Raw genomic sequence first — 14,223 nt, forward strand, 5'->3', positions numbered from 1 at the left:
CACTGCTGTCTTCAGCTTCCTCTTTTCTGCCCTTCCCAGCAGGATGAGGCTGTTTTTCCTGAGGATAAAGAGAGGAGGTGGGACATGAGTCTCATTCCTGAGAGAATGGACAGAGCTTTGGAGCTTTTCTTTCTGCTAACACAGTTTCTATGAGTTGCTCCAGTGCCAGTGACACAGAGATGTTAGTGGCTTTGCCCCTGCATGTTAATTCTTTGGTAATGTAGTGGTGGCAGGGGAGGTGTGTCTGGATGCATTTCGGCCACAGCTCCTGTTCCCCTTGCCCAGGCAGAACCATCTCAGGAGGGAGAGCGTGGAGATTTTTGTGATGTGTCCTCAATCCCGGGAGAAAGGTTTCAATAGCAGTAGGAGTCCCTCAGTCGTATGTCCTCTGATCATTTAAACAACAGCTTCTTTATTATACTCAATTGTAAACAATGGAGTATATATGTCTAATTTAGTCTTGCATTAGCTTATCTGAATTTGCTGGACACTGCCCCAGATAAGGTCATATTCTCTTCCTGTTTATCCCTGAAAGTCACTGACTTTCTCAAGATGTAAAGGCTCCTTTTTGTCCTATAACATCAATAAACTCATGTATTAAAGAAAATGTGCTGATTTGCAGCTCAGTAAGGTTAGTTGTTGTAAAAATCATATAATTTTTATGGGATGCCTACATCTCCAGGCCAAGTAGAAGCTATATTTTTCATACTCAGAAACTGGAAATAACACAAATATTAAGGAGATTTATAAAGAAATAGTAAGGAGGCACTCATTAACTGGAATACTGTTCCTCATGAGAATCAACACATTCTTTGTTCACAACCAAATTACTGACTCATAGGTAATTATACTGACCGAGAAGCCACACAAATGAAATGGAAACTATAAGATTTCACTTCAACAAAATCTTGAAAAATAGATCTGAGGTAACAAAGATGAGAGATTGACTCAGTATGGCGAGAGGAAAATGACTGGGACACAGGAATCACAGGAAGACAGGGAAACTTTTAAGTGTAATTCATCATTATCTGGATTGTTATATTGGATGCACAGGTGAGCACATGTGAAATTACATGTGTTTTCCTCTAGAGACATGGTCTTGCTTTGTCATCCAGGCTGGAGCTCAGTGGTGAGATCATAACTCTCTGCAGCCTCAGACCCTGTGTCTCCAGTAATCCTCCTCCCTCCGCCACGTGTAGCTGGGACTACATGTACGCAGCATCATGCTCAGCTTCAGTGTGCATTACACTGCGCACTTAAATTATGCAATATTGAATACATAGCAATAATGCTTCAAAAAGGGTGTTGCAAATAAGTGGATAGATAATTTGCTCTATAAAGGTTAATGGAAAGATGGACACTAACGTGAGAAATGTGTTCTGCTTTTGTTGTCTGTTCTTTTAATGTGAAATAGAGGAAACCATTGTTAATATTATGTTTTGGGTGGGTGAAATTTTGCAATTGCAAGCCATATATTGAAATATTTAGCCCATTCAGAGGGATTTTTGTGTTTATTCTCACCTAAAATTCTCAATTCTTTGCATGTGTAGATTCAGTTTTTCTAACACCCTCTTAGGGAGAGACTTTGGTTTATCCACTGTGTATTGTTGGTTCTCATGATGAAAATCAGTTTGCCGTCAATGTATCCGTTTATTTTTCAGCTCATTCTACACATTTAGGCCAACACTATCCTGTTGTTATTACTCTGCTTTTGTGATTATTGTGAAATCTGGCAGTAAAATGTCATCAAGTTTATTCTGGCATTTTTACAAATACTATAGCAAAATGTTTTAACTTTTAGCGCCTAAGTATGATAAAAGTGTGGCTTTAAATAACGACTTTTGTTATGTACAGGTTATAGTCTTGCATTCCTCCTTTCCCCCCACCTCCCCCCCTTGGATCATAAAATTTTATTGGAAGGTCAGGGGAAGAACCAGGGGTAAGGGTCCCTTCCTTCCCATCCCCTTACCCAGAAGACACCCTCCGAAGGACAGCAGAAGCCCCCAGAGCCTGCTGCCTCAGAGGACCTTGGAGGCAGACAGGTTGTTGTAGTGATCTTCCTGGCCCTCGAGTGGGCTGCGGTAGGTGGCAATCTCCTGCTCCAGCCGCGACTTGATGTCCATCAGCCGCTGGTACTCCTGATTCTGCCGCTCACTATCAGCTCGCACATCGCCTAGCTGGGCTTCAACACCACTGATCAGTCCCTGATATGCGCCAGCTGGGCTCCAAAGCGCGCCTCGGTTTCTGCCAGTGTGTCTTCCAAAGCAGCTTTCATGCTCAGCTGGGACTGCAGCTCAATCTGAAGACCCTGGAGGGTGCGCCGCAGGTCAGTGACTTCGGACCTGCTTATCTGGAGCTGCTCCGTGTGGCCAGACAGCTCCCGGTTCGATCTTCAGTCCCGCTGGTGAACCAGGCTTCAGCATGCTTCCGGTTCTGCTCCGCCATGACCTGATATTGGCTTCGCATGTCATTCAGGATCTTGGCGAGATCAGTGCCTGGAGCTGAATCCACCTCCACACTGACCTGGCCTCCCACTAGGCCCCTCAGCACACTGATTTCCTCCTCATGGTTCTTCTACAGGTAGGCCAGCTCTTCCTTCAGGCCCTCGATCTGCATCTCCAGGTGAGTCCTGGCCAGGGTCAGCTCCTCCAGCACCCTGCGCAGGCCGTTGATGTCGACCTCCAGGCTCATACGCAGAGCCTGCTCCGTCTCAAACTTGGTTCGGAAGTCATCTGCAGCCAGACGGGCATTGTCGATCTGCAGGACAATCCTGGAGTTCTCAATGGTGGCACCAAGAATGTTGTCCCGCAGGTGGTGTAGTAGTGGCTGTAGTCGCGGGAGGGCCTGGGCCCCTGCTTCTGGTACCAGTCGCGGATTTTCACCTCCAGCTCGCCGTTGGCCGCCTCCAGGGCGCGCACCTTGTCCAGGTAGGAGGCCGGGCGGTCGTTGAGGTTCTGCATGGTGAGCCTCTCGTTGCCCGCCAGCAGCCCGTCGGACGCCGCCGTAGCCGCCGCTGTAGCCCCCGGAGGAGGACGAAGACACGAAGCGGGCAGAGGACACAGACACACCGCGGCCGCCGGAGCCCCCGTGCATGCTGGGCGCGCGAAAGGCGACCCCCGGCCCAAAATGCACCGAGCCGCCGCCCAGGCCTCCGACAGACGACATAGCCGACGACTGGAGATAACTGTAGGAAGTCATGGACAGAGCGACCCTGGTGCCAGAGGCTGCGATTCGCGGAAGGAGCCGCGTTCCTCCTTTTTAGAGTTTTTATTATGAAATCTTGAAATTTTAAAACGTTATTTTCTGTGTCTGATCAGAAGTTAATGGATTTTTTCCTTTATTCTCCTTTTTTTTTTTTTTTTTTTTTTTTTTTGAGACGGAGTATCGCTCTGTCGCCCAGGCTGGAGTGCAGTGTCAGGATCTCAGCTCACTGCAAGCTCTGCCTCTCGGTTTTATGCCATTCTCCTGCCTCAGCTGCCTGAGTAGCTGGGACTACAGGTGCCTGCCACCACGCCCAGCTAGTTTTTGGTATGTTTTAGTAGAGGCAGAGTTCACCGTGTTAGCCAGGATGGTCTCGAACTCCTGACCACGTGATCCGCCCGTCTCGGCCTCCCAAAGTGCTGGGATTACAGGCTTGAGTCACCCCACCCAGCCTTCCTTTATTCTCTTAATTTAGCACTCCTAACTTACTGATTTGAAGATGTTGAATAATCAGTGCATCTCAAAAATAAATTTGAGTTTGTCATGTTGTATGATCCTTTTAAAGTCTTATAGAATTTGACTATTATTTGGGAGTAGTTTATTCATATGTACTAAGAAAATTTGTCTGAAGTTTAATTTTCTTCTTTCGCCATTCTCTATTACTTGTAATAAGGTAATTGTAGCCTCTTAGAAAGAATTTAGAAGGTTGGCACTTCACCCATTTTTGAAAAACTTAGAGAATGCTTGTCATTACTTTTTTAAATGCCGAGAGTCATTTTTTCTAATATATAACTTATCATGAAGAACATTTATAGTGTGCTCAGGAAGCAGGCATACTACGCTGCTCTGGGTTGGGATGTTCTGTAGATGTCTATTAGGTCCGTTTATTCAACAGTGCTTCAGTCCACGGGCTTCCTGAGAATCTTTCTGTGGGTGTTCTATACATTATTGAAGGTGAGGTGTTGAAATCTCCTCATTTTTTCATTGTTTTCTATTCCTCCCTTCATATCTCTTAAAGTTTGGCAAATGTAGTTAGAGTTCTATTTTTTCAAATATGTAAAAGAGAAAGAAAACACTAATTGCTTAGTAATTTTAATGAGAAAATCACATAACAAAATATTATATTTTCCAAATGCTGCCATCAACATTAAACTCCTCCAGGGGTCTCACATCTGCCCTGGGCTCTGCTGTCTCCTCAGGCATCCCACCTCAAAGTTTGCTACAGAGGAGGGGACATGATAATAGGGTCCTCCCTCTCCTAATGAAAACCAGGAGAGCCCTGACCTGACAACTCTGGGAGAAGAGCCCCAGTCCAGAATTACCAGTAGTTTTGATTTGATGATCAGCTCTGAACACACATGGCTCACCATAGAGTTAGGGCTGAACTGGGTTTTCTTGTTGCTATTTTAAAAGGCAAATAATGGAGAACTAGAGATATTGAGCATGAGTGGATGTGAGTGAAAAAACAGTGATGATGTGTGGCAGTTTCTTACCAAAGTGTCCTTAGGTTTGTAGGTGTCTAGTGTGAGGTGCAGGTGGTGGAGTCTAGGGGAGAGGCAAGAGGCAGAAAAGTGTGCAGGAGGCCGGGTGAGGCTGCAGACACCGTCAGTCCGCTATGCCAATCTCACCACAAGTGCTGGAGAAGGGTGGGGGTCTGATGGAGATTCCTAACAACCCTGTGGTTCAAGCTAAGTCCATCAAGGCCATTGGTTCTTCCCAGAGCATAGCTGTCCATCAGGAATCCCCCATGCGTCCAGCAGCAGCCACGCATTAGCATCTTCAAGGTGCACAGTCATTGTTGGGAGGAGCTCCAGGATGTGTTTCTTTGTCAAAAACTGGGTTATGATGTCAGAGAGCTATGCCGGGTGCCTGGTCCAGGTGCTCTCTGACGTTGGAGGTAGAGGAGGTGCGTTCTCAGGGTGGAAACACCATTTTTGGATATGTACATAAGAAAACATGATTTTCCTTGGTTCTCTTAGATGACATGGAGAAGCAAGCATGCAGCCTGCAAACAATTGTAATTTCCTACTTTACCCCAAGTTCATGGTTTCTTGTAAACTTTGGTTTCTGTCCAAGTACAGAGATATTGATTAGAGTTAGTTTGCTTCTTTTCACACACTAACCCTCACCTCCCCCAGATAAAGAGCACATTGTCCTCACTCTGAGTCTGAGGGAGGAGCTGTTCCTGTACAACTAAGTGCCTGCAGAGACCACCGTGTGCAGCTCTGCAGTCAGATGTTTCCCCACGTGAGGCGACCTCCATGGCCCGTGATTGCTGCTCAGGTCTCATTGTGGATTCAGGAGTAGCACGCATTTAGGCTATCACAGGTCAATCTGATTCTGAAAAATCACCAGTTTCATAGAGAGAGGTAATAATCTAATGCCCATTCTTCTGTCGGCAGTTTGTCTTTCTTATTTGGTTGAAAGTTTGAAGAAAAAATGTGACCATATTTCTGTCTAATTCTAACTTCAGAATCTACTATTTGCTCTAGGAGACCCACAAATTGCAAAACAGGGAGTTCTTCATTTTCATCAAAATGTGCATATTTGCGAATTTCAACATGCTGTTCAGAACCTGTGCATGCTGACAACTATGGTTCCCGGTGCACTCCTGGCCTGGTGAAGCCCTCACAGACCCTGTCCCTCACCTGTGCCATCTCTGCATTCTCCATTACAACCAGTGCTTCCTGCTGGAGCTGGATCCATCAGCTCCCTGGGGAAGGGACTGGAGTGAATCAGGTACACAGGTCATGATGGAGTTCACATTCCAACCCACTCCTCAAGAGTCCAGTCACCATCTCCAGATCCACATCCAAAAAACAGATTTTCCTTCAGCTGAGCTACCTGAGCAACGAGGACACAACCATGGATTTTTACACAAAAGACACAGCCAGGGGAAGACACTGTGAGCTCAGACAAACCTCCGTGCAGGGGAGCTCGGGAACAGCAGGAGGCACTCAGGACACCAGGGGGCGCTCAGGACACACATCAAGGCAGGTGCAATGAGGGGGAAAAGGTGCTGGAGCTGGGGTTTGGCATCACCATTGTATTTCACCACTGGACACCGGCCACTATGTTTATTCTCATGTACGTGGTTCTTTGTATTATTAGAAAATGGCACTTATGTAAATATATACCATATGTAGGTGCATCAAGTCATCCTCTCCATCTTATACTTTTCCAATAAGACTCTGAGTCCCTGTATTTGTTTGAGCTCCTCATAAATTACGGTCAGTCATGTAGGATCTCTTTTTCTTCCTTCTCCCTTTTTCCCTCCTTCTCTCTCACTCACAAACTCTCTTTTTCTATCTCTCTTCTCACACACACACACACACAGAATTCTGTAACTTCAATTTCATGATGTATTGAAGACAATTGATTAAACTGCAGCTTTTCCAGTTTAGCTGCTCTTCATATTGCTGTAAGAAGAAGAACGTCGTGTTTGTTAGCTATGTACTTCTCTAAGAAGAGTAGCAGCTTTTTAAATAATACCCAGATACTGAAAGCAGTCCAAATATCAATCAGCAGCTTAATCAAATAGTGGTAAATTCATTCACTGGAAAAACATCCACTGTTACAATCAGGTACTGCTGGATATGCTCAATAACAAGGGTAAATTCACAAGTACGTATGATGAGTGAAGTAAGTCAAACAAATATAAGTCCATACATATTATTCCGCTTTTATAAATTCTATAAAATGAAAACTAATGTAACATAAAGAAAACCAGTAGTTGACTCCGGACGTGGTGGGAGAAGGAAAGGTGGAGGAAGCAGGAGTTACAGGAAAACAAGAGGAAATTTTGAGGGTAACTGATTTTTCTATGTTGGGTAAGGTAATGGTTATGTCACTATTTTGAAATTGTACACGTTATTGGATGGCTATTATTTGCTCATTTTACCTCATTAAAATATTACAAATGTAAACACATATAATTTGGTAGAAAATGAGTTAGTCAGAGATGAATAAAATATATGAGAAATGAAAAAAGAAAATCACCAAACAAGGGTATGAAGGACTTCACTCAATAAACTGAAGACATTTTAAATTTCTCAACACTGAATTAAAGATTTAATTAAATACATATAAGAAATTAAAGAATCCAATATATACACTTGAAGGAACCCTATCACTACCTATATTTTTAGGGAAAAACTAGAATACAACAAAGTAATGTCATGATTTCATAATGTAACAGGAGTTAATGAACCACACCAGGCATGTACAGCTCTGTCCCGGAGTTCATTCAGGGAACAGGTGTATCCTGTGGTTAGGAATCGTGCACCAAGCTCACAGCATCAGTTCTAGTGGAAACAAGGCAAAGGCCAAGAGATCTCAACTAAAATGTTGTTGGATGTCACATCTGGGGGAGTGGCACATTCCCCGTGTCAGTATGGAAAGGTTAATTACCTCTGGATGTGTCTGCCAAGATTAGTGCTCATATCTCAGGAATGTGCAAAATGACTAAATACAACAAGAAAGGAGACCGGCTCAGGGTTTCTACAGTGGTTTGGTGGTGGAGGCAGAATGAGGGTTCTCACTCACAGAAAGGAGGTTGTGGGGCTTGAATCTCCAAATGGCGTCAAATGAGGGAGTTCCTGTGATTCCTAACTAGATTATTCATCTTGTGTAAGAAAGAAGAGAGATGATGGAGGAATGAGCCTTAATTATCAACAGCCAGGCTCAAAACAATAGTCTGACGATTTATTCTACGCAGCAACTATAAAAATCATGAATATGGGTTGAAAACTACCAGGTCTACACAAAATGAGAAGACTGCTTAAAGAATAAGCAAATCATAAGGAAAGGGAGGAGAAAAATGAGGAGAACGAGGTGGAAGGCACGGGGTAGGGGATTAGACAAGGGTCCTGTCCCAATGTCTTGTGTGGAGACTTTTCACTGTCTAAAATCATCTGCTTATTCTGAATGTCTTAGGTGAGCTGTCTGCTCCAAACATCAGAAGCCCAGAGGATTCCTGAAGATACTAATATCTTCTATTTGGGTAGCCTTACAATAGTGAATTCTTCTTAGTTATTGTTATTGTAATGAGAGAGAGGCTCTCACTCTGTTGCAGAGGTTGGAGTGTAGTGGCACAATCACAGTTCACTGTAACCTTGAACTCCTGGCTCACATAATCCTTCTGTCTCAGCTTCCTGACTAGCTAGGAGAAGAGGAATGCACCACCACAACCAGCTAATTTTTAAAAAATTTTTTCATAGAAATGGGGTCTCCAACAGAGCGAAACTCCATCGCCAAAAAAAAAAAAAAAAAGAAAGAAAGAAAGAAAGAAAAAGAAAAAGAAAAAGAAATGGGGTCTCTCTGTGTTGCCCAGGCTGGTCTTGAACCCCTAGTCTCATATGATTCCCCTGGTTTTGCTTCTCAAAGCAGTGGAATTATAGGCATGAGCCACCGCGTCTGGTCTGAACTGATTCTTTAGTTGCAAAATATCAACACAAGAATTGACTCCCTGAATTTTTTCTGCCGTGTTTTGGTCAGTAGTGACTGATAAGATTTATTCCAACATGTTTCAACAGCAGATTTTTTTCCTGATGTTTCTTCCAGTATACATAATTCCATGGCTGAAGATCACAAAACACTGTTAAAAGATGACATAAAAAGCCAACCTTAAACTTTTGGTGATTGAAGTGAGTATAATACAAAAATTACTTTCAATATTGTGTAACACATGCATGCAACAAAACGGAGGTGAGCAATGAGGGTAAAATTTTTCAATGTATGAATCCTACAGCTTCTGAATCACAGGGTAGTAACTGATGTGTCCTGAGGGAGGGACAAGAGTGCCATAGTACTAGTGGGATAACTGTTGGCCAAGAGAGTTTTCACATTTTAGCTGGGCACGGTGGCTCACGCTTGTAATCCCAGCACTTTGGAAGGGTGAGGTGGGTGGATCATGAGGTCAGGAGATCGAGACCATCCTGGCTAATATGGTGAAACCCCATCTCTACTAAAAATACAAAAATTAGCCGGGCATGGTGGTGTGCGGAGGTGCTTCAGTGGCTCACTCAGAAGCAGAACTGTCCCTGGAGCTGGCTGGAGGGAGGAAGCAGCTGTTGGTCAGCATAGACAGTGGTGGGGGGACTGAAATAATCTTTCTGCCGCTGGGAGGAAAGGTGAAGGTCCCTGTGCCTGGGAGGGTCCAGGCTGAGGCTCGGAGCACCCGCAGTGATGCTAATCCTGAGAGTCCCCTGCGTGCTCGGACTCAGGGATCTGCTCCCAGCCTCAAGGTTGGGGATGAGGCTCAGGAGGGATAGAGGGGTCTGTGTGGCAAGGGAGGCCCCCCCCAGTGGGTGACAGCCCTGCCTACCAAGGGCTGGACCACAAGACTGAGCTTCCTCACGTGTCGTTCTTTGAGCCAAGTACCCTGTGGGGAGGTTTGGACCAGGCTGGCCTCAGTGCTCCTGCCTGGAACTTCGAGGCAGGCAGCCCAGGGGCCTCCTGAGCTCAGGCCATACCCAGCGACAACCTTCTTAACTGGGGTCCTGACCACATCACTTCCTGCTTGAAACCACTCAATGCCCAGTCAATGCACACTCAATGCCCAAGGTCCTGAACAGCGACTGCAGTCCCCCCACCCCCAGCCCCCGGCCTCTGCAGCACTCTGCACCCTTTCCGCCTGTTGTAATCCCCACTCCCCAGAGCTTGCTGCCTCTCTGCCTGCCCCTCTCCCTGCCTCTGCCTGCTCACCCCACCTGTCCCTCAGCTCTCAGCCTCTCCACAGGCCCTCCCACCACCCAGCTGGGCCTTCACACTCCTGTGCCCTGGCCTCCTCGAGCCCCCACAGGGCAGATGTCAGCTTCCCACTCTTCATCACGAGGGGCCTCGGGAGCCTCTTCAAAATGCTGCCGAGCCCCAGGAAGCATGGGGAAACGGCCCGGCTACCCTTGGGAAGCACTCCGGCTCACCGCACACTGCTGGGCATGCGCAGGGCCCTGGAAATAGCCCTGGAATGGTGGAGGGGAAGGGACCTACCCAGGGGCCTGAGCAGCGGACAGAAGCTGCAGTGTCCTGGCTCTGGGAGCCGAGGCTGCCCAGTGGCAGCTTCCCAAGGGCAGGCCAGAGGCCAGGAGTCTGGGGCACCAGTGCTGGGGGCCCTGCTGTCAGACTTGCCTGCCTGCCCTTCCTACTCAGTACCTACGGGGCACCTCACCATGAAGGGCTGGCACCGGACACTGGGTCCTGCCTAGACCCCGCCCCAGGGGCCTACTCATGCTTTCCCTGCCGCAGGGCCACAGCTGGGCCAGCGCGATGACTCTGCTGACCAGGAGCTCTGGTGCCCCCTAGGAAGGGCGGTAGAAAGAGTCAGGGCTGGTGAGTCAGGAGGCGGGTGCTCATCCTGGCTTCATGGCTGCCCCTCTATGGGGCCCTGGGCCAATGCCCCACCCTCTCTGCACCCCAGTACCCCTTCTATAAAGGGGCAGCAAGAATCTAGCAGCCTGTGCCCTAAGACCAGCACTTCCAGCCAGCTCAGGGGGCCCGGCTCAGCTCCTCCACCCCTGGGCACCCTGTCCAAGGGGCTGAGGCTGTCAGCTGGTTCCATTTCCAGGGAGGCGGAGTCACTCCAGGGGGCTCATCTTTGTCCTGCACAAGCTGCCATGGCTGAGTGCTCTCCAGGGCTGGAGGAAGTGGCCTGGAACCTCCTTTCTGGGGCTTAGTCAATGCTTTCAAACAAGGGTCCTAAGGACTTTTGCCTTGAAAGGGTGACCAGGGTCCAGGTGCTTCTGGAGCTCCTCCCACCCCTCAGTGTTCACCTTTAGAGGGGAGTTCCCGCTCAAAACAAGTCTTCAGTCAGGAGGAGGAGTTGCCTTCCTGGCCTTTCTGAGCCTTCTGTCTGCTTCTTCTTAGGTCACTAGAAGGCGTTCCTCTTGTCAGATTCCACTGGAAAATTAGGGCCCCTTTGCTGGACAAAGGTCCCCATCCACATGGCTGGGGAGCAGCCCCAACCCCACTGGGCCGCAGTAAAATTTTCGAGAGATTGTGTGAGCCAGAGATTAGCCAAAGGGGTGCTCCCAAGGGAAAAGATGCCTTTCAAGGTGGCTCCTACAGTCAGAGGCTGCTGGCTTGGGCCCTCCCAAATTCTTCTCCACACACACAGACAGCCCTTCTCCTTCAGCCATACACTCCCTATATTCCCTGGAGCTGCCCATCCATCAGACAGGAATGCCACCTCCAGGCTGGGTGGGAGGAATTAGGCTTTATGAACTTCAGGGGGTGGAAACCAGGCCGGCGCCAGCCTCCAATGCTGAACTGGAGGGAACTGTGAATGCTGCTCAAAAATCAGAAACTTATGTAAAACTCCAACAAACTCCCCATCAATCTAATAACACTCAGCTCTCTGGTGTTTCGGGGTTGGGGGTGGTGGAAGCAGAGCCACACACAATTACTCGTTGTGCACGTGCGTTACGAGAACACTGACTCTGGGGTTATATTTCCTGGGTTGGAATCTAATCTTGGTCACTTACTGGTGATGCTACCCCAGGTGTCTGTGCCTTCATTTCCCCACCCATAGAGATAGGGACAGGATAGCGGAAGGTATTGAGATTGAGCTGGGACCATCCGCATAGAGCTGCATGAGAGCCAGGAGGGCGCGAGGTGCAGCGCCAGGAGGCAGGCGAGCTGCAGGGCAGTCTGGGCGACGGCGCCAAGGAGAGCGAGGCCCTGCGGAGCTCCAAGGAGAAACTTCGGGCCGCTGTGAAAAAGGCAGAGTGAGCACATCAGGTGGGGGGACCAGCCCTGAGTCCTCATGGAATCCCATCCCTGAAATCTAACTTCAACCCCAAGGTTCTGGCGAAATTGCCCAGATACGGATCCTCTGTCTCCTAAGCAGAGCCTGGCACCTGGCTCGTTTTAGGAAGGTTTCTTCCCTGTTGATTGGGGAAAGGGGCAGAGGGGTAGCGGGCAGGGTTGGGTCCAGACTCAGACCCACCCGCCTCATCACCCTGGAAACCAGGTCCCCTCCCGGAGTCACTGGTCTACCCCTCCCAGCCGAGAGCCTGGGCCCCAGCCCTGGAGGGCTCAGTTCTTGGAAGAGGCTGCATAGGCGGGCAGTGCCTGACCCTCTCCAGGAACTGGAGGAGGCAGCTTTTGTGTAGAGCCACTGACTACTCCCAGGACCAGGGCTGACCTCTGCCCTCTCCAGCCTGAAGCTTGCCAGTGAGGACAAGGAGCAGAAGCTGGCACTCCTAGAGGAGGCACGGACAGCCATGGGGAAGGAGGCCAGGGAGCTGCGAACTGGGCTGCAGGAGCTGGAGCGCTCATGGCTGAAGGCTCGGCAGGAGCTGCAGGAGCTCCGGCGTCAGGTACTCTCCCTGTGCCACCCCTTGTCCTGGGGCTTGCTGTGTGTCCTAGGGCCAGTAGCTCCCCCTTTCTGGAATCACGTTTCCCCCTATGTAAAACCAGGGCCTTCAACTCTGACTTGCCCTCTCACCTAACCTTGGTGTGAATGGATGGGCTTTGAGCAGTCCTTGAATCCCTGAATCTGTGCAAAAGTCTGCGTGCATTTGTGTGCACGCTCAGGCTCACATTTCTCCAAGGAGAGGAGCTGGTGTCCTCGTCCAGTTCTCAAAGGAATCTGCGAACAACAAAAGGTACAGATTTCGTGAACTAGGTCAGAGGTTGGCAAATTGTTTTTTTTAAAGAGCCCAAATGGTAAATATTTCCAGCTTTACTGGCCACACAGTCTCTGTTTCAGCTACTTGGCTCTGCCGGGGTAGTGAGAAAGCAGCCCCAAACAGCGCATGAACGGAGGGGTGTGGGTTCCAGTCACACTTTGTTTAGGGACACTGAAATGTGAATTTTCTGTCATTTTCATGTGTCAAGAAATATTGTTCCTCCTTTAGAAAAGGCCATTCGAGGCTTGGTTAGTTAGGAGGTTTTGTCTAAGAGAATGGGAAGGCGTTTAAGTGGTTTAGGCTGGGAAGTGACAGGGTCACATTATATTTTGAAAAACCACTCTGCCAGTTGTGCTGAGATTAGAGAGGCGATAAAGTGGATATGGGTAAACCACAAGACTAGGTCAGTAGTCCCTCCACCCCCACTCCCCAGGTGAAGGTAGCCTGACTAGGGTGCTGATGGAAGAGACAGAAGAGGACACATTCAAGGAAAATTTGGAAGGTAAAAACCAGTAGGACTTGCTGATGGATGGAATATAGGAGGGGAGAGGTAGATGATCAGGGATGTATCTTTGTTTGCTTATACAAGATAGATTCAGTTGCAATGAAATTGGTAATTGAAATTGATTTTAAATAATGGCACGACCTAAAGTTATGCAAACATTTCCCTTAGATAAAACACCAAGTTTTCAAAGTTTAGCTGGGTGGACGGCATGGCTTTATTTCCTATTTCTTGATATTTCCAATTCTTGTTAAAAAAAAAAAAAAAGGGGTTTCTTTTTCTCAAAGGCTTATTTCTGTGGAAGCCGATCTGCAGACTCTGTTATAAATTTAAATTGGAAAATAACTACAAGTGCCATTGACACGTTGGTTATTGTTTTTGCGAGTGACCTAAGGCCACCTCTCGGGGGAGCTGGGGGCTGCCTTCTGAAGCCTGCCCGTCTCCACCGCGTGCCCGGGCCTGGAAGTCAGACTCCGGGGCGGGGCGGCAGCGCGAGGCCTGCAGTGCTAAGCGCGGGGACGCTCCTGGCCTCTGAGGGGGTGTATGTCTGCCTCTTCAACCTGGCAGGGACTGTTCAAGTGGACGGGAAAATCAGCGATTCGCAGAGTGGAGGGCTGGTGCTTTGAAAGAGAGGCGGAGGGGAGAGAGAGATTTCCCCATCCCCGCTGCAGTGGGTCCATCCCCTCGGTTACTCCTTTTCTCGGCCCGCGAGACCCCTAACCTGCTGGAACCGTTATGCAGTAGAGGCGGCCCGGTCCCTTTAAGACCCCGCCGCGCCTGCGCCTTGGGTTCTGACGCGATTCTGAGGAGCCAGTCGCGGGCGGCCGCGGGCGCGGGAGTGGCTGGCGGTTGAGACCGCGGCTGTACTGGGAGGGGTAGGTGAGGGTCGCG

At 48.5% G+C, this 14,223-nt stretch overlaps 1 pseudogene; it reads right to left on the reverse strand.

Annotated features, from left to right (window-relative positions):
- Positions 1-1,876: 1,876 nt before the first annotated feature.
- On the reverse strand, positions 1,877-3,198 carry LOC139364236 (keratin, type I cytoskeletal 19 pseudogene; annotated as a pseudogene).
- Between the last annotated feature and the right edge of the window lie 11,025 nt (positions 3,199-14,223).

Source organism: Macaca nemestrina, chromosome 1, assembly GCF_043159975.1.
Source record: "Macaca nemestrina isolate mMacNem1 chromosome 1, mMacNem.hap1, whole genome shotgun sequence".
In the NCBI taxonomy this organism is placed as follows: domain Eukaryota; kingdom Metazoa; phylum Chordata; class Mammalia; order Primates; family Cercopithecidae; genus Macaca; species Macaca nemestrina.